This window comes from Rattus norvegicus, chromosome 4 (genome assembly GCF_036323735.1).
Source record: "Rattus norvegicus strain BN/NHsdMcwi chromosome 4, GRCr8, whole genome shotgun sequence".
Lineage (NCBI taxonomy): Eukaryota > Metazoa > Chordata > Mammalia > Rodentia > Muridae > Rattus > Rattus norvegicus.
The window spans coordinates 31,305,885-31,324,667 of record NC_086022.1 but is presented as its reverse complement, the minus strand read 5'-3'; the positions used below and the strand labels follow the sequence as shown (position 1 = coordinate 31,324,667).

The 18,783-nt window shown below is 38.6% G+C and overlaps 1 protein-coding gene across 4 annotated transcripts in view; it reads right to left on the bottom strand.

Moving 5' to 3' along the window:
• Ankib1 (ankyrin repeat and IBR domain containing 1) overlaps positions 1-18,783 on the bottom strand; it is a 124,108-nt gene that overhangs the window by 87,833 nt on the left and 17,492 nt on the right. The window lies entirely within an intron of this gene.

Sequence of the window (18,783 nt, the reverse complement as noted above, 5' to 3'; positions counted from 1 at the left end):
ATTTTTAATGTTGCTAAAATTCAACTTTTACATTTTTTCATACAAAGACTATATAAGGTTGTACAGCTGTACTTTACCTAGAACAGTTATTTACACATATAAACGTTCCTCTTCCCAAGATCAGGAATCAGTTGTATTCAGCATATGGCTGAATAAAATGATGGCTAAATGAGGTCAATCCAGTGACCTCGAGAATGATCTAAAAGCAGTTGAGCACAGCTGGGGAGTTTTGCTGACTGGATCACTTGAAGTAGGCAGACCCACCCTTGGCCTGGGCCACGCCTTCTGGCAGCAGCCTAAGTGAAAGCACAAGAAGAAGGAAGCTGCTTTTGCTGCTCATCCTCACTCTTGCTGGCAAGTCAAATGGGAGACCAGCAGCTCTGTAGGAATACTCCTGAACTCTAGCACCAGACTGGAACTACTGAGGCACCCAGGTTCACTGACTGAATAACTAATGGACTCTTGATCTTCTAAAAGGTAAAAGGATAAGACATTATTGGACTACTAGGACTACAACCTGTAAGCCACTCTAATAAATCTCTCTCTCTCTCTCTCTCTCTCTCTCTCTCTCTCTCTCTCTCTCTCACGCACACACGCACACACGCACACACACACACACACACACGCACACACGCACACACGCACACACACACACGCACGCACACACACACACACACACACACGCACACACACACACACTCAGGCTAATTCTATCAGTTCTACTCCATAGAAAACCCAACTAAAACACAGTCCAGTTAATTATATACAGGTTTTATTAAGTCAATTTGTGAGTCACTTAAAAAAAACCCTGAAATTAAGAATTGCAAATTTTGGGCTACAGTTTGGGAAAGTGAAACTGCAAGTACTTACAAGAAAAAGACTTAAAATATACATACATGTTCAACTACACAGCTTATTGATACTCAAGATAATCACAGCAAACTAAGAAAATTGGTCAGATATAAGAAATGAAGATAATGATTATCCTATCTTTTAAAATCATTGAATACTCTTTTATAAAGGATCCAAAGCAAGGTTGAAAACATCAAATGTTTATGCACTCTGCAAGTGGGAAGAAGTCATGATGAGCATCAGATGGGCAATGAGGTGGGGAAGGGGAAAGTGAAACGAAAAGCAGATCTGAAATGTAAAATGTCATATTTGCTAACACTACTTTTAAGCTAGTGTTTTATTCCCTGAAAACGTCAAGTTCCCATCTGTACTGTAAGGAAAATGACTATATCTCAGACACAGGTATAAAGATTGTAAGAGAAGTTTATGTAGATTATCTATAATAGACCTTATTTAAAGGGTTCAATGCTAGAATATTGTATTTTACAAGGTAACCTTCCTGTATCTACTGTTAAATTACTGTTGCTGTGATGGGACTGTCCCCACAAAGACCCATGTGTCAGGTCATCAGCCTGTGAAAATACTACATGACATTGGGGAACCTGCCTGTAAAGAGGATCCCGAGACCCTAGCACCTTCTTGCTTCCCTGTGACCTTGAGGAAGACAGCATCCTCCACTGCATGCTCCCATCACACTGTACTGTGCCACCACAGGCCTTGATACTTCAGGTTCCGAAACTCTGCAACTGAGCAAAAGCCCTTCCTCCTTTTTCTCAAGTATTTTATCACAGTGGCAGAACTACAACGAACACCATTAACAACAAAGCAGACAGCACAAACAAGACCATACAAGGTATGAAAGAAAGAGCCCTCTGGAAGACTTGGTGAGTATGCATGGCTGTTAGACTCTAGCACTAAATAACAGGTAGTAAAACTGAAAACAGGTTGGGACAGATAAGGAACTTACGACTTAATCTAAATGGACAGATAATTAAAAGCTTTTCTACAGGGCAGGGATATAATTGTTTTATTTCTTAGGGAATATGTGAGAATATAGAAGGCAGAGAAGTAAATGCAGAGGATATATACATTACCCCTTTCATTCACTGACAGGTTGGCTACCCAAGCATAGGTATCACTTGAAAAATATTATTTATGCTGTACAATGAATTTTCTTCAGGACAATAACAATTTCAAAAAGAATACAACTTAAAAGATGGAAAACCCTTTCAGCTTCTTATAAAATAGTGGTTCTCAAATATGGCTATCCATCCTAGTAGCCTGGAAAATGTCAAAGAATCCTACTGGATAGATTAAAATCCCAGAAAGTGTGTCCAGGGGTTGTGGCTCTGATGTACCTAGGCTGTACGTAATATTGATGGTTAAAGCTCTTTGGCTGACTTCAATATACAGACATTACTGTTATAGTTTCCAACTAAATAACTATCAGGGTATGACATCAGCCAAGCCTATTTTAGAGACCAGAATTATGTGCTTAATACCGAATACATCTTCTGGTTCATCATTATCCTTAATGAGGCTGCAAATTAGGTATTAATTAATGTTTCTGCTACTGGTTTTTAATATTCTAAATATATAAATATATTCATAGTAATTTTAAAAAATATGAATGTTGACTTTCCCCCAAACAAAAACAAAACCCAGAGCCTAAGAATATAGCTGGGTTGGCAGCAAACTTATCCATCATGCACTAAGTCACAAGTTTGATTCCCAGCCCCCAAAACACCAGGTGTGGTGACATATATCTGTAATCCAGCAGTTGGGAGGAGGAGACAGAAGAGTCTGGAGTTCAAGGTCATACTAGGCTGCAAAATGAGGTAGGAAGACCTGTGGAACATGAGACCCTGATTGTAAAAAATGAACCACAAAGAAACCCAGCCTATTTACCTGAAGATTATCATTGTTATCTAACTATGTATGTCTATAAACATAAATACACTAATTTGTCATATACTTGCAAAAAGAGTTGTTGAGATTTTAGCCTGACATACTACTTCATAGTCTCATCTCAAGTTGAAGAAGCAAATCCTCTCCCACACGCTGCACTTTTCACCATATATTACAAATTCCTCTGGAATTTTTCAGGGACAACCTAGATTTTATTTTATTCTTCTGTTTAACAGAATGCAGAGTAGTAAATTCATTCTCTGTAAAGAATTTGTTTGTTGCCTATGACTCTAAGCATTTAACTATGGTGGCTTGTTGTGCTGCTGTGGGTAGCATCGCACTAAGAGGCCTACGCTAGCTTAGTGACCCTCCTTTGTCACCTCCAGAGTGCTGAGAATACAAGTATGTGTCACTGGCCTGGCTTAGGTACTCTAATAAGAACTCCATTCAGCTTACTGTATATATTTATTTATACAAATACAAAAGATATGTAGATTGTAAAGTATCTCTCTTAAGAATATGAAAACTTTCAGTTGTTGTGGCCTTAGAGCCTTTGATACAATGTTGCTCAATTATAAACATTTCATGAGTTGTTTATTAGACTAATGACATATTTCTTTGATTTGTATAAAAACATTAGCAAAATGTTTTACAGGAACAATAATTTACATCAAAGACATAAAAGAAAAACTAATAAAGCTATTGTATCTTGGAGGTACTTTAAATAGTTACTAGATAACTTTAAAAAATCAATACTCTAAATGTGCATTAAATATTACTGTTACTCAGGCTGAAAGGCATAATGGCATCGAAAACCTTTTTTGTGGCTTTGTTATTTTCAGTGCTGTTTCATTTTTAAAGTTTGATCAATAAGCCTGAAAGTCTGCACATCGTTTAAAAGCTTTAGTTCATGCCATTCAAATGCTCCTCAGAAGTCTTGAGGAGAATGCTGCCAGCTATGTCCTTGTGCTTTTTCGCAGGCAGAGCTCCTTTTTAATCCTCTGTTTAAATGAAATCCTTTAAGTAATATTTTCTAGGTAACATGTAATATTTCATAAATATATAAGTTGGATTTATAGTACATTTCTTTGGGTGGTGCTATTATAAATGCTACTTTAAAAAAAAAATCAAGGGGTGAGGAAATGGCTCAGTTGGTAACAAGCCTGCTGGGCAAGGCTCTCTAGCATACACGCACAAGTTGGACACGGCTATGCATGCATGCAACCCTAGCAGTCTGTGGGCAGAGCAGATTCTGAGATTACACCAGCTAGCAAGCCAGGACCAATCAATGAGCTTCAGTCTGGTGAGACTGTCTCTCACAACCTCAAGTGGAGAGCAATCAAGAAAGATACCCAACATCAAACTCTGGCTGTTACACACATCTGCAACATGTGCATCAGAGTGCTTTTGTACACACACTTACATGAACAACCCCCATACTCATTTTTTGCATACAGAGATATGATTCAACTTGCACTTTGGCCTTGCATCCTGTGAGCCTGCTAAATTCACTTCTTGGTCCTAAGGAAAATCTAGGATTTTCCAGGGGGAAGGGTATCTCTATCACTTATAAATAGTTTTATTCCTTTTACAGTACCAAAAACATAAAGTTTTTTTATTCATTAGAAGATTGAGGAGAAAGCTGTTAGCACTTATTCAAATAATGTCCCTAATATATCTAATAAGTAAATAAAGTGAACTTACAATTGAGACGCATGAGAGATCTGACCCAGGCTAACAACTCTCATAACATGCTAACATGATATAATCTGACACTAAAAAAAGATACTTATGGGCTGGAGAGATGGCTCAGCGGTTAAGAGCACCCGACTGCTCTTCCAGAGGTCATGAGTTCAATTCCCAGCAACCACATGGTGGCTCACAACCATCTGTAAAAGAGATCCGATGCCCTCTTCTGGTGTGTCTGAAGACAGCTACAGTGTACTTATATATAATAAATAAATAAATCAAAAAAAAAAAGATACTTATGTTCTACAGTATTCTCAGGAAAAGATGCTTAATGTCTATCCAAATGAAAAAAAATAGAGAAACAAGAATTGAGGCATTTTACAAAATTACTGGTGAAAAACTCTTCAAAGGTGTTAAGATCAATTAGGTGAGCAAAGACTGTACAAGCACTTACAGATTAGTGAAGACTAAGGATACATGACAACTAAATGCTATGCCCTAAATTATAAAGTGAAAAAGCAAGGCAGCATGTATAGATGCTAGCCCATGTTCTTGGGGATTGGTCTCAGACTGCTGGATATTGAAGCCCTCTAAGTAAAATTGCAGGTATTTGCAAATACTCACATATAATTTCTCAGTTCTTCCTTGAAGCCAGCTTTACTTTAATTTGTCGTATTTTATTATACTTTGTATACAGATTACCTGATGCTATATGGTATAATAGATTGAAAATAGTTTTAAGATTAGAACTAGTTTATAATTGGCAAGACTTTAAATATCAACTTTGGTTTTCTCATCTAGAAAATATTAACTGTCGAAAGCCATTTTAAAGATTAAACCTGACGAAGTATGTGAAGACCCCTACTTTATAAAAATGAGCACTACAACATAATCACTTTTCATCCAAGACTTAAGAAGCTCACTCATGAAAGGCATGCTATTTTTCTACATGAAAACTGTTATTAGTAGCATTAAATTTTATTCTTAAAATCAAAGAAATTGAAATACAGCTAAAATCATATTTAATAATAAACTTTTAAACATTCATGGCTATGACTATTTACTTGGTATAGTGGAGAGCTAAAAAGTGTGTGTGGAAACCCTTCATTGAAAGCACTTGAACTAGAGAGTGGCTCAGTAGTTAGAAGCACTTACTGCTCTTAATCCAAATTACAGTCTTTGTAACTCCAGTGATAAGAGATCCCTCTTCTAGCTTTCTCAAGGACACACATACGTATAGTATTCACTACTACAGAAACACATACAAATACACAAATAAAAATAAAAATAAGTATTTAAGCACCGAAGATATGGCTCAGCGGTTAAGAGCATCTTCTGCTCTTGCAGAAGACTTGTGTATGCATCTAGGTATCCATATTAAGTGGCTCACAACCATCTGTAACTCTAACTCCAAGGATTCTGAGGTCCTCTCTTGACCTTTGTAGGCATCTACACTCATATACAAATACCCACTCAAAGCCACATACACATTAGGAGAAACACAATTACAGTCTTTTCAAAAAAGTACTTATTAGTCTCACATCTCAAATTGATATCAGATAATGCTGGTCATTTAATAAGATACTAGTTGTTCCCAAAGACCATGAATATTTTGGTTTTTTGTTTTTCTACACAAAGTTTCTCTGTGTAACATTGGTTGTCCTAGAACTCTCTATAGACCACACAGGCCTTTAACTCAAGAAATCTATATGTCTCTGCTTCCCAAGTTCTGGGATTAAAGGCACGTACCACCACCACCACCACCACCACCTGGTAAGAGCATGAATTTTTAAGCTAAAATAAATTGTATTCATCAAAACTTCTTGATATTTCCCCTACTCTTTTTGTAGTTTTAAGAATCACCTTTCCTGGATAAGTCTATCAAGCAACTTTCTGCAAAGACAACTCTGTCTTACAGCAAATGGTGACCGTCAACAGTAAAACACAACTTGATCAACCTGATAGAGTACATTGGATTAACAGACACTAGGGACCCCAGTTCCAATGTGTAAATGTGCATCACACCTCCTGCATCTACATCTCAGAGAACATGTTGGAAGAGGGAGCAGAAAGGCTGTAAGAATCAGAAATACTAGATGGCCTACCATGAAACATTCTCTCCTCGAAATGGCTGCATAAATATGACTGGAACAATGACAATATCAACGGACATGTTTACATGGAAGGGGAAAATTTTGTTAGGTCCCATTCCTAAACAAAGAAACAACTAATGGCTGTTAGGAAAAAGAGAATTAGCCTCTCCCAGGAATGAGCCCCATTACTGGTTGTCCAATATAGAAGAGTTAGGCCCCAAACCATATACACATAAACAAAAACGGAGTCAGCAGGTTGTGTGTTTACATACGTGTGTGTGTGTGTGTGTGTGTGTGTGTGTGTGTGTGTGTGTGTGTAACAATGATAAGAGGTATTAACCTTAGGGGAGGTACTTGAGGAACGACAGTTGGGAAGAGATGAAGGGAGGAAAGAGAATGGGTAAGTGACATAATTCTATTTAAATTAAAAACTTTTCTTTGAAAGAGCTGAGATATTAGGCTAGGTATAGAGGCAGAGGCAGGTGGATCTCTCTGAGTTTGAGGACAGCTTGGTCTAGACAGCAAGTTTCAAGTCAATTGGAGCAACAGAATTAGTCCCTGTCCCAAAACAGCCAAAAAGAACCTGAGATGTCAAATACCGGAGAACTGATATTTGGGAAAGTATATGAGGATTTCAGGGACAAGGATTTCAGGGACAAGTGAGAGATATGGCTCAGCAGTTAAGAGCACTTGCTACTCTTGCAAAGACTGAATTCAGTTCCCAGTATATACTGATGGCTAAAAGCCATCCATAATTCCAGTTCCAGAGGATGCAACAGTCTCTTCTGGATTCTACTGATACACAGACATACTTGCAGACAGCACACACATACATAAAGATAAATAGTTTTTAAAAAATTATTTGGGGAACAATAATACAAAGTGCTATTTCAAAATATTGGAATAATGACAAAACCAAATTTACACAATATCTTTCTACAAATCCAGCACTACAAAGGATAATAAAGGGTAAAGCACAACATAAGGAGGCAAGCTATACCCTAGAAGAAGCAAGAAACTAATCGTCTTGGCAACAAAACAAAGAGAAGAAAAGCACACAAACATAACCTCACATCCAAATATGAATATAACAGAAAACAATAATCACTATTCCTTAATATCTCTCAACATCAATGGCCTCAACTCCCCAATAAAAAGACATAGATTAACAAACTGGATACGCAACGAGGACGCTGCATTCTGCTGCCTATAGGAAACACACCTCAGAGACAAAGACAGACACTACCTCAGAGTGAAAGGCTGGAAAACAACTTTCCAAGCAAATGGTCAGAAGAAGCAAGCTGGAGTAGCCATTCTAATATCAAATAAAATCAATTTTCAATTAAAAGTCATCAAAAAAGATAAGGAAGGACACTTCATATTCATCAAAGGAAAAATCCACCAAGATGAACTCTCAATCCTAAATATCTATGCCCCAAATACAAGGGCACCTACATACGTAAAAGAAACCTTACTAAAGCTCAAAACACACATTGCACCTCACACAATAATAGTGGGAGATTTCAACACACCACTCTCATCAATGGACAGATCATGGAAACAGAAATTAAACAGAGACGTAGACAGACTAAGAGAAGTCATGAGCCAAATGGACTTAAAGGATATTTATAGAACATTCTATCCTAAAGCAAAAGGATAAGGGAAATGCAAATCAAAACAACCCTGAGATTTCACCTCACACCAGTGAGAATGGCTAAGATCAAAAACTCAGGTGACAGCAGATGCTGGCGAGGATGTGGAGAAAGAGGAACACTCCTCCATTGTTGGTGGGATTGCAAACTGGTACAACCATTCTGGAAATCAGTCTGGAGGTTCCTCAGAAAATTGGACATTGAACTGCCTGAGGATCCAGCGATACCTCTCTTGGGCATATACCCAAAAGATGCCCCAACATATAAAAAAGACACGTGCTCCACTATGTTCATCGCAGCCTTATTTATAATAGCCAGAAGCTGGAAAGAACCCAGATGCCCTTCAACAAAGGAATGGATACAGAAAATGTGGTACATCTACACAATGGAATATTACTCAGCTATCAAAACCAACGGCCTTACGAAATTCGTAAGCAAATGGTTGGAACTGGAAAATATCATCCTGAGTGAGCTAACCCACTCACAGAAAGACATACATGGTATGCACTCATTGATAAGTGGCTATTAGCCCAAATGCTTGAATTACCCTAGATCCCTAGAACAAAGGAAACTCAAGACGGATGATCAAAATGTGAATGCTTCACTCCTTCTTTAAATGAGGAAAAAGAATACCCTTGGCAGGGAAGGGAGAGGCAAAGATTAAAACAGAGACTGAAGGAACACCCATTCAGAGCCTGCCCCACAGCTGGCCCATACATATACAGCCACCCAATTAGACAAGATGGATGAAGCAAAGAAGTGCAGACCGACAGGAGCCGGATGTAGATCGCTCCTGAGAGACACAGCCAGAATACAGCAAACACAGAGGCGAATGCCAGCAGCAAACCACTGAACTGAGAATAGGAACCCCGTTGAAGGAATCAGAGAAAGAACTGGAAGAGCTTGAAGGGGCTCGAGACCCCATATGTACAACAATGCCAAGCAACCAGAGCTTCCAGGGACTAAGCCACTACCTAAAGACTATACATGGACTGACCCTGGACTCTGACCTCATAGGTAGCAATGAATATCCTAGTAAGATCACCAGTGGAAGGGGAAGCCCTGGGTCCTGCTAAGACTGAACCCCCAGTGAACTAGATTGTTGGGGGGAGGTCGGCAATGGGGGGAGGATGGGGAGGGGAACACCCATATAGAAGGGGAGGGGGAGGGATTAGGGGGATGTTTGCCCGGAAACCGGGAAAGGGAATAACACTTGAAATGTAAATAAGAAATACTCGTTAATAAAAAAAAAAAAAAAAAAGAAAAAGTAAAAAAAAAAAAAAAGAAAGAAAAATATTGGAATAACATAAAATCTATGTAGTTGGTTTAGGAAATGACTTCAGACAACCAAGTTGAATTTGACTAGTAAGAAAGCCTTCAAGGGCCAGAGAGATGGCTCCGTGTGAAGGTGCAGGCTGCCACACCCAAAACCTGAGTTTAATTTCCAAGCAAAAAATTGGTGAAAGCAGAGAACTGACCGACTCTAGAAAGTGTTGTCTTCTGACCTCCACATACATGCCATGGCATACTTGTGTGCACACATGCATAAGTAAATGGAATACCTTTTCTTTTAAAGAAAACCTTTCAGACATATGACTGCAAACAGGCAAGGGTCTCTTGAATGGTTTTGTATTTCATCCTCATGACAGTGAGTCCCTATACATGTCTGACTTTTCAACATGTAATTTAAAAAAATTATCTGTATTGATAATTTTGCCTTTATATGTCTGAGCACCTTGCCCATGCAGCACCAGTGGAGGCCAGAGGAGGGCATCAGATCTCCTGGAAGTGGTTGTGAGCTGTTGGTGCTGGGGATTGAACCGGTGTCTTGTAGAAGAGCGGCCAGTGCTTGTAACTGTGGAGCCATCTCTCCAGCCCCAGCAAACAACTCTTCAGCTGAAACATTCATTTAACAGATTTCACAGATTTAAGCTGCTATATCTTTTTATAAACAAAGAACTCTGCTGGAATGCAAACATCAATTACCACAAGGAAAGGTATAGTTTAAATGTCACATCTATACTGCTTAAATGTTAACTTGCATTCGTCAGAATTAAACAAGATATTTGTATATATCTTTAAAAGAAAACTGAGATTCTTATACACACTGCTTTTGAAAAGGGAACTATAACAAAATTATGGGCATACAACTGATGGCCTTTAAATCATTCTCAGATTTTTCTCCTAGACGGAAGACCATTAGCTTTTAAACATTCATGGCTTATTGTTGTTTAATTCTTTGGATTGTTAGAGTATAGGGAATTCACTTTATATGACTTTCATGTAGGAAAAGGGAATACATATGGGTTTGTGAACCATACAACTCTGTTATAATCCTTCACTGTCATGCTATTGCTCCTAAGCCATAAGACTAATAAAATTTTATTTATAAAACAGGCTGAGGCTGAGTACAGTGGCACATGCCTATAATTTCAGCACTGAAAGGCAAAAGTCAGAGGATCAGGAGTTCAAGACCAGCATCAGCTACATAGTAAACTGATGCCAGTAGAAACTTGTGAGACCCAACGTGGTGGCTAGTTTTACTTCAACTTAATATAAGCTACAGTCATGTAAAAGGAGGGAGAAAATGCCTCCATAGGCAAGCCTGTAGATCATATTCTTATTGATCTATGTAAAAGGACTAGCTGACTGTGGGTGGTACCACCCTGGCTGGACTGGTGGTTCTGGCTTCTGTAAGAAAAAAGGCTGAAAAAGCCATAAGGAACAAGCCAGTAAGCAGCACCCTTCATGGCTTCTGCATCAGATCCTGCCTTCAGGTTCCTGCCCTGTTTGAGTTCCTGTCTTGGCTTCCCTCAAAAAACTGTGTAAGCCTTCTTCTCCAAGTTGCTTCTGGCTTTATTGAAGCAAAAATTAAGGCACTCCATTTCAAAAACACAAAAACAGGCCAACATAGTTTGGAGAATGGACCATAGTTTACTGACACCTGGTTTGGTAAATTCTAATTCTATTATAAATTCTATTATTAAATTTTCTCTGTACCTCAATTCCTTCCCCAGTAAGACAGAAAGAACAACATCATGTTCTGGGATGTTTGTGATCACACGCATGCTTGCCTGGTGTCCACAGAGGCAGAGGCGGGTGTTGGATCCCTTCAAACTGGAGGCACAGATGACTATGAGCTGCCACGTGGACACTGAGAAGTGTACTCAGGTTCTCCAGGAGCATCAGGTACTCTTACCCACTGAGCCACGCTCTGCATCTCCTAGAATGTTCATCTTAACGTGTGACACACAGTAAACACTCCATGATACTTTTCCTATCAGGATTTTCAAGCAATTGGTGGTTAGTTGCTGCTTTCAAAGAAGATACTTATTCTTTTTCCCCCTTTCTTTCTTTAAAGAAAATGAACCTAAAAGAAGCCATCATCTCTATGTTCTGTATCAAAATGATGGAGAGCAGGTAGTCTAGACTTGTCACTGAGCACCTGTTAAGAAGCTTCTTTTTTAATTTTCTTCTAAACAAAGGCTTCTTTCATTTCTGTTACTTTCTCCATTGCTGGTGGTGTCAATGCAGATCTTCCCTGTGTAACTGCGGTGACAGGTACTAACTGAAAGGGTCACACACTTGGTAAGCACAAAGCCAGAGCAGTGAGTAAGAAACTCTGATTGGGAAATGTTGTTAAAAGCCAACACTGTAGTTTAGCTTGCCAGACTGCAGATTAGGGTTGGAAACAAATATAGCTTCGCTCTTGTTAGCTTCCTGGAAGTTCACGTATTCCAAAGTCTACAGTAGAATTTTCTGTATTTAGGAAAATGAACAGAATTAGGAAAAGTCCTTTAAAGATGAAAGTAACCTCCCTATAATAATCACTGTAGAGCTCAAATTTGCCTTGCTGTTCAGCATCACATTATGGTAGCATTCAAAATAAAATGACTGCATAAACACAACAGAATTATCAGAGTAGCAATTAAAAAGTTGATTATTTTAATTCCCTAAATCTTTCCAGTAAGTAGGAAAGGAGACAATCTAATATATCCTGCCTCCTTTGGAGCATCATTTAGACTGACATGGCTGTCACAGTGTGTGAAGGGTGCTGTAGTTAGAAAGGAAAGAGAGTAAAACAGCTGCAGGCAGCTGACTGGTGCTTTCTGCCACATGGGTAAAGAACACAGAACACAGCATGATGCCCACGAGTGGAAATGGCGGGCTTGGCACACAGGAACTGTAGGAGGCAAACAACCGTCTTCTCTAGTCCCTGTCAAAGGACCACAGCCTTTTGTATGCTGACTTTTCAGATACTCAAGATACTCTTTGTTTTATCCTTCCTGTCAATTACTTCTCAAACTCTAAGTTTGTCACTAAACACACTAGTATTTCAGGCTTTAGTGCTTATGGTACTGTTAGCAAACATTTGATTTTGGTAATTTTAGAATTTCTGATTATTCAGTATTGTTTGGTTTCATATTTTTAATACCATATTGTTCTAATTTAAAAAATAAGTATAGTGGTGGCCCATGCCTTTAATCCCAGCACTAGAGAGACAGCAGTAAGAAGATCTCTGTGAGGCTAGCCTGGTCTACAGAATGAGTTCTAGGGCAGCCAGAGCTACACAGGGAAAACCTGGCTTGAAAAACAAAAAGGGAAAAAAACTTAAAATAAGTACAAATATTTAACTGAAAGTGCTGTGAGGATCAGAAGTCAAGGGCTCAAATTGATACATTTTAGACAAAGATAAAATTTCTATGGAGGAAAAAGCAAAGTAAACTGTTAGCCTGTACATACATTTTTTGAGGGGAAGCGGGAAAGGGGCTAAGGAGCTCACACTTGCTAAGTAAGCACTCTACCACTGAGCTACACTCCTAGTCTTTAACACTAAATCCATCATAGTCAATTAAAGAAATAGATAAACATAAACACTTTATATTGAAGTTTAGGAATTTGTCAAATATTTTTTAATTTTAAAAATATTAACTTTAATAATTTGTAGTGTTTAATGCTTAAAAATTTTAAAAAGTATATTATAAAACTAAGAATTTATATTCGAAAGACCTTAATTTCTCCCTAACTTATCTTTACTAATGATATATAATTAAGTTTTCTAAATAGTTTTTTAAATTGATTTCCTTTCTAATGCTAACCATATAGAACAAATAGATTTGCTTCAACACAAATTATTTATATTTTCTTTATTAGAAAATATTTTATGGGCTGGAGAGATGGCTCAGCGATTAAAAGCACTGACTGCTCTTCCAGAGATCCTGAGTTCAATTCCTAGCAACCACAAGGTGGCTCACAACCATCTGTAATGGAATCTGATGTCCTCTTCTGGTGTGACTGAAGACAGCAACAGTGTACTCATATATGTTAAATAAATAAATCTTTAAAAAAAAAAAAAAAGCTTAAACCACAACACCTAGTTAATTTTTTAAAAAGAAGAAAATATTTCATTCCACCACCCAATGTTTTATGAGGTTTTATTCATTTTTGTTTTATGTGTATGGGTGTTTTAGCAGCATGGGTATATCTTTGCACCACATACATCCAGAGATCAGAAGAGGGTGTCACAACCTCTAGAACTAGAGTTATGGATGGTTCTGAGCTGCCATTGGGTGTGTGGGTCCAGCTTGTCATAAAGGTTCTCTAAAAGAGGAGACAGTGCTATTAACCACTGAGCCATTTCTCTAGCAACCCTATCCAATCTTTCAAAGCCAATAAGTCTTATTAGCTCTGCTGTGTCCTCTGCTGTAACATATTCTTAAAATTAGTATTGTTATAGGTGTCAAGAGTGCAAAACACCCTAATCAATGGAACCTTTTCTTTCATTGTTCTGCTCAACTTAAATGAATTTATGAAGCTAAATTAAGCTGAAATTGTAATATCAGCATTATTTGTCTAAGGACATTCTACCATATTATAAAGAGGAAAGCTGACATAGTACATTTGGGCCAGCTATGTTTAAGAAGGTCAGCCTGTTGCTGGTATCTGGTTTGCTGAATTTCAGAATTCCAATCATTTCTTCCTTACAATGGCTCAGTGTATCTACATTGCTTATTAAAAACAATGTAATATGAGGACTGGAGATGTGGCTCAGCACTTAAGAACACTGGCAGCTCTTCCAGAGGACCTGAGTTCAATTCCCAGCACCCATATAGCAGACTACAACTGTCTTTAAATCCAGTTCCAGGGGATCTGACACCCTCACATAGATACTACAATGCATAGAAAAAATAAAAACAAATGAACCACTTTAAAAAATGTACTTAATTAAAAGAGAAAAACACAGTAGATTGGAGAGATGGTTCAGCAAGCACAGGTACTCACCACTAGGCCTGACAACTTCTCCATGATGGATGAAGAGGGCCAACACCTGCAATGTGTCTTCTGACCCATACACAGGAGCACGCACGCGGGCACGCATGCATGTGGACACATGAATTATCATGTAAAATATAGTACATACTAAATAACTGCTTCTCTTCTGGGCATGACCTTCAGTAGAAGCTGTGGATACTGGGTTCCTGATGAGCTTCCCTGGTAGTTTACATTTCATGTATGCTGTCACAAGTCAGGGTTAGAGGAATTGAGTAGATCTGTGCCATTCCAAAGGGAGGATTCCAAGAAGCTTGGGCTTATGTGTATCTCCCCCGAGGGTGGTCTTCTCTAATTCTGCCTTGAATCTTTCTTCTGTAATCAATTTCAGCTTTGAGTAACATGCTAGGTGCTATGGGTCTGAATCACTGAAGTGGGGACTTGATTTGTGTATCTTGCAGGGTTAGGATATAGGGTCAACTTGTTCCCCAAAGTAGTCAAAATGTTAAATCAGAAAAAAAAAATAAATCAAATCACAGAACTGAAGTAAAGCTAAGGATCAACTTAGAGGAAAAGGTTTCTGCGGTCTAGATGAACTGTATCAGCTACCCCCGCCTCCTTTGTGACTTGGCCAGGATAACAGTTATGCCAGAACTCATCTCTACAGCACTCAACTGCTAACCTAGGGGTACAAACTTTACTGCTAGATATTTCAGTAAATTCGCAATGAGAAAAGAAAATGTCACAAAATTCTTTTTATTTGTGATTACTGTATCTCCATGTAAGATAAAACTGATATAAGCTGTTGTAACTTCATAAATGCTAGTCCCATTCAGGAAAAGCTGAACAGAATAGAAAACCAAAAGTTGTTTTGGTTGCTGATACACAAAAGGCTGGTTGCTAGCACTTCTACAAGTATGAACTTACAGGTCATAACTGTCCAGTCTGGACTCACTGTCTGCTACATGGCTGTTTTAGCCTCAGTGTTCACTCTGCTGAAATGAAAATAGGCACTGACTCAATGCCCGTAACACAGACTCTGAGGCTGTTCAGACTTAGGACAATCCTCTATGAGACTTAAACTATGAGAAACATCAATGATGCAGGCTGGATTGCCTGGCTCAAATCCAGATGCCACAGGAAAGAGCGGATTCCCTGATGGAACGATCTGGTTTTGGGCTGCTGATCAATTTTGTATTTTAAATACAAGACAACTGCATGTCTAATTTGTCATTCTTGCAAGCTGGGAAGGGCATATAACAATAAGTATGGCCATATGGCTTATAAAATCCCTATCACAAGCTATCGTAATGAAAGGGATTATTTCTCCTTTTATACAAAAACTTAATTTGGGCCGGAGAGATGACTCATTGGTTAAGAGCACTGGCTGCTGAATTCAATTCCCAGCAACCACATGGTGGCTCACGACCATCTGTAATGGGATCCGATGCCCTCTTCTGCTGTGTCTGAAGACAGGGACAGCTTACTCACATACATAAAATAAATAAATAAATCTTTTAAAAAAAACTTAATTTAAGGTAAAGGGAAAGTTTTAACATGAGAGGAAATACCTATAATCTGTAGAAAGTATGCTGCAGAAACAGGACATGAATTTGACAGGTACACAATCTAAAAACTATACAATATGATTACATTTGTAATGTGATTTCAATTTTTAATTTATCAATTTTACAAGCTGACAATCATATTCCTTTGTAAAACAAGGAACTACAAATATCTTCCTCAGTTGTATTCTAATATATTTTTAAGTACCTAGCAACCATTAATTCCTTTCTCTTTCAAGAGCAACTCAACTATTCTGAAGAAATTCACTCTCTCATAATTATGGCATAATGTTTAGGACATTTACTACAGAGTAGAACAATTCACTGGAGAAACAATAGTTTCCTAAAGAGGATGAGCACACTTGGATCAGACTATCATTGATACTTATGTATTATACTAAACAAACAAAAAAGGGCTGCAGAGATGGCTTAGGAGATAAAAGATGTGCCCCCCAAACATGATAGCCTGATGCCCTGAGTTCAAGTAACGGAACCAATTTAAATGAGAAAGGATCTACCTCACAAAGGTATCCTCTGAACGTTATATGTACTCAGGCCAGGAATGTCAGTCACATACATATACAACAATAACAACAATAATAAATAGAATTATTTTGGAGAAAGGGTCTCACTGTATAGTTCTGGTTGGTCTTTTTTTTTTTTTTTGCTATTTTTTATTTACATTTCAAATGTTATTCCCTTTCCCCCATTTCCTGTCCATAAGCCCCCTTTCCCATCTCCCCACCCCCTTCTTCTATTGAGGGTATACCTCTCCCCAACCCCCACTTCTCACCTCCCCGCCCTGACATTCCCCTGCACTTGGGGGTCCAGCCTTGGCGGGACCAAGGAATTCTCCTCCCAGTGGTGCCCAACAAGGCCATCCTCTGCTACATATGCAGCTGGAGCCATGGGTCTGTCCATGTGTACTCTTTGGGTAGTGGTTTAGTCCCTGGGAGCTGTGGTTGGTTGGTATTGTTGTTCTTATGGGGTTGCAAAAACCCTAACTCCTTCAATCCTCCAATGGAGACCCTGTTCTCAGTTTGGTTTACTACTAGCATTCGCCTCTGTATTTGTCACGGTCTGGCTGAGCCTCTCAGGAGACAGCTATATCAGGCTCCTGTCAGCATGCATTTCTTGGCTTCATCAATATTGCCTAGATTTCATGGCGATACACACACACACACACACACACACACACACACACACACACACACACACACACGGGCTGGATCCCCAGGTGGGGCAAACTCTGAATAACCATTCCTTCAGTCTCAGCTTCAAACTTTGTCTCTCCATATGTCCTCCTATGAATATTTTAGTTCCCCCTTTTAAGAAATACTGAGGCATCCAACTTTGGTCATCCTTCTTCTTGAGCTTCATGTGGTCTGTAGATTGTATCTTGGATAATTCGAGCTTTTGAGCTAATATCCACTTAATCAGTGAGTGCATACCAGGTGTGGTTTTTTTGTTTTTTGGGTTTTTTTTTTTTTTTTTTTTTTTTTTGTGATTGGGTTACCTCACTCAGGATGATATTTTCCAGTTCCATCCATTTGCCTATGTATTTCATGAAGTCATTGTTTTTAATATTTAATAGTACTCCATTGTGTAAATGTACCACATTTTCTATATCCAGCTTCTGGCTATTATAAATAAGGCTGCTATGAACATAGTGAAGCATGTGTCTTTGTTGTATGTTGGGGCATCTTTTGGGTATATGCCCAGGAGTGGTATAGCTGGGTCCTCAGGTAGTGGAATGTCCAATTTTCTGAGGAACCTCCATACTGATTTCTAGAGAGGTTATACCAGTCTGCAATCCCACCAACAATGGAGGAGTGTTCCTCTTTCTCCACATCCTCACCAGCATCTGCTGTCACCTGAGTTTTTGATCTTAGCCATTCTCACTGGTGTGAGGTGAAATCTCAGGGTTGTTTTGATTTGCATTTCCCTAATGACTAAGGATGTTGAACATTTCTTTAGGTGTTTCTCAGCCATTCGGCATTCCTCAGCTGTGAATTCTTTGTTTAGCTCTGCATCCCATTTTTTAACAGGGTTATTTGGCTCTCTGGTGTCTAACTTCTTGAGTTTTTGGTATATATAGGATATTAGCCCTCTATCAGACGTAGGGTTGGTAAAGATCTTTTCCCAATCTGTTGGTTGAAGTTTTGTCCTGATGACAGTGTCCTTTGCATTACAGAAGCTTTGCAGTTTTATGAGGTCCCATTTGTTGGTGTTTTGTTCAGGAAGTTTTCCCTAGTGCCCATGTGTTTGAGGCTCTTCCCCACTTTCTCTTCTATACACACAAAGGTCTAACTGCTGTTAAACCCCAAGTGCTGAAATTAAATGCATGCACCACTATGCCCAAATATTTTTAAAGAAAAAAATTGTAGAATGCTGCCAATTTACATTACAGAAACATAAAAATTGTAAAGGGCAAATTTCAAATGAACAGCTGAGAAGAGAGTTCATCTTCGGAGAAATGAGAGTTGCATTCACAAGTAGTAGCACAGGGCTATAATTCTGGCATTCAGTAAGTTGAGGCATTGGACTTCCAGGAGTTTGAAACCAGTAATAAGTTAAACAGTGAGTCCCATGAAAAAGGAATAGAGCTCGGGGAGGGAAGAGAGAGGAAAGAGAATGGGAGAAGATGACGATGAGAGGAAGAAAAGAAATAGAAAGGAAAAACATGCGAATTATACATTTAATATTATGAAGTGAAATTTCAGATGTTAATGAAAACATTGAACAGTATGGCTT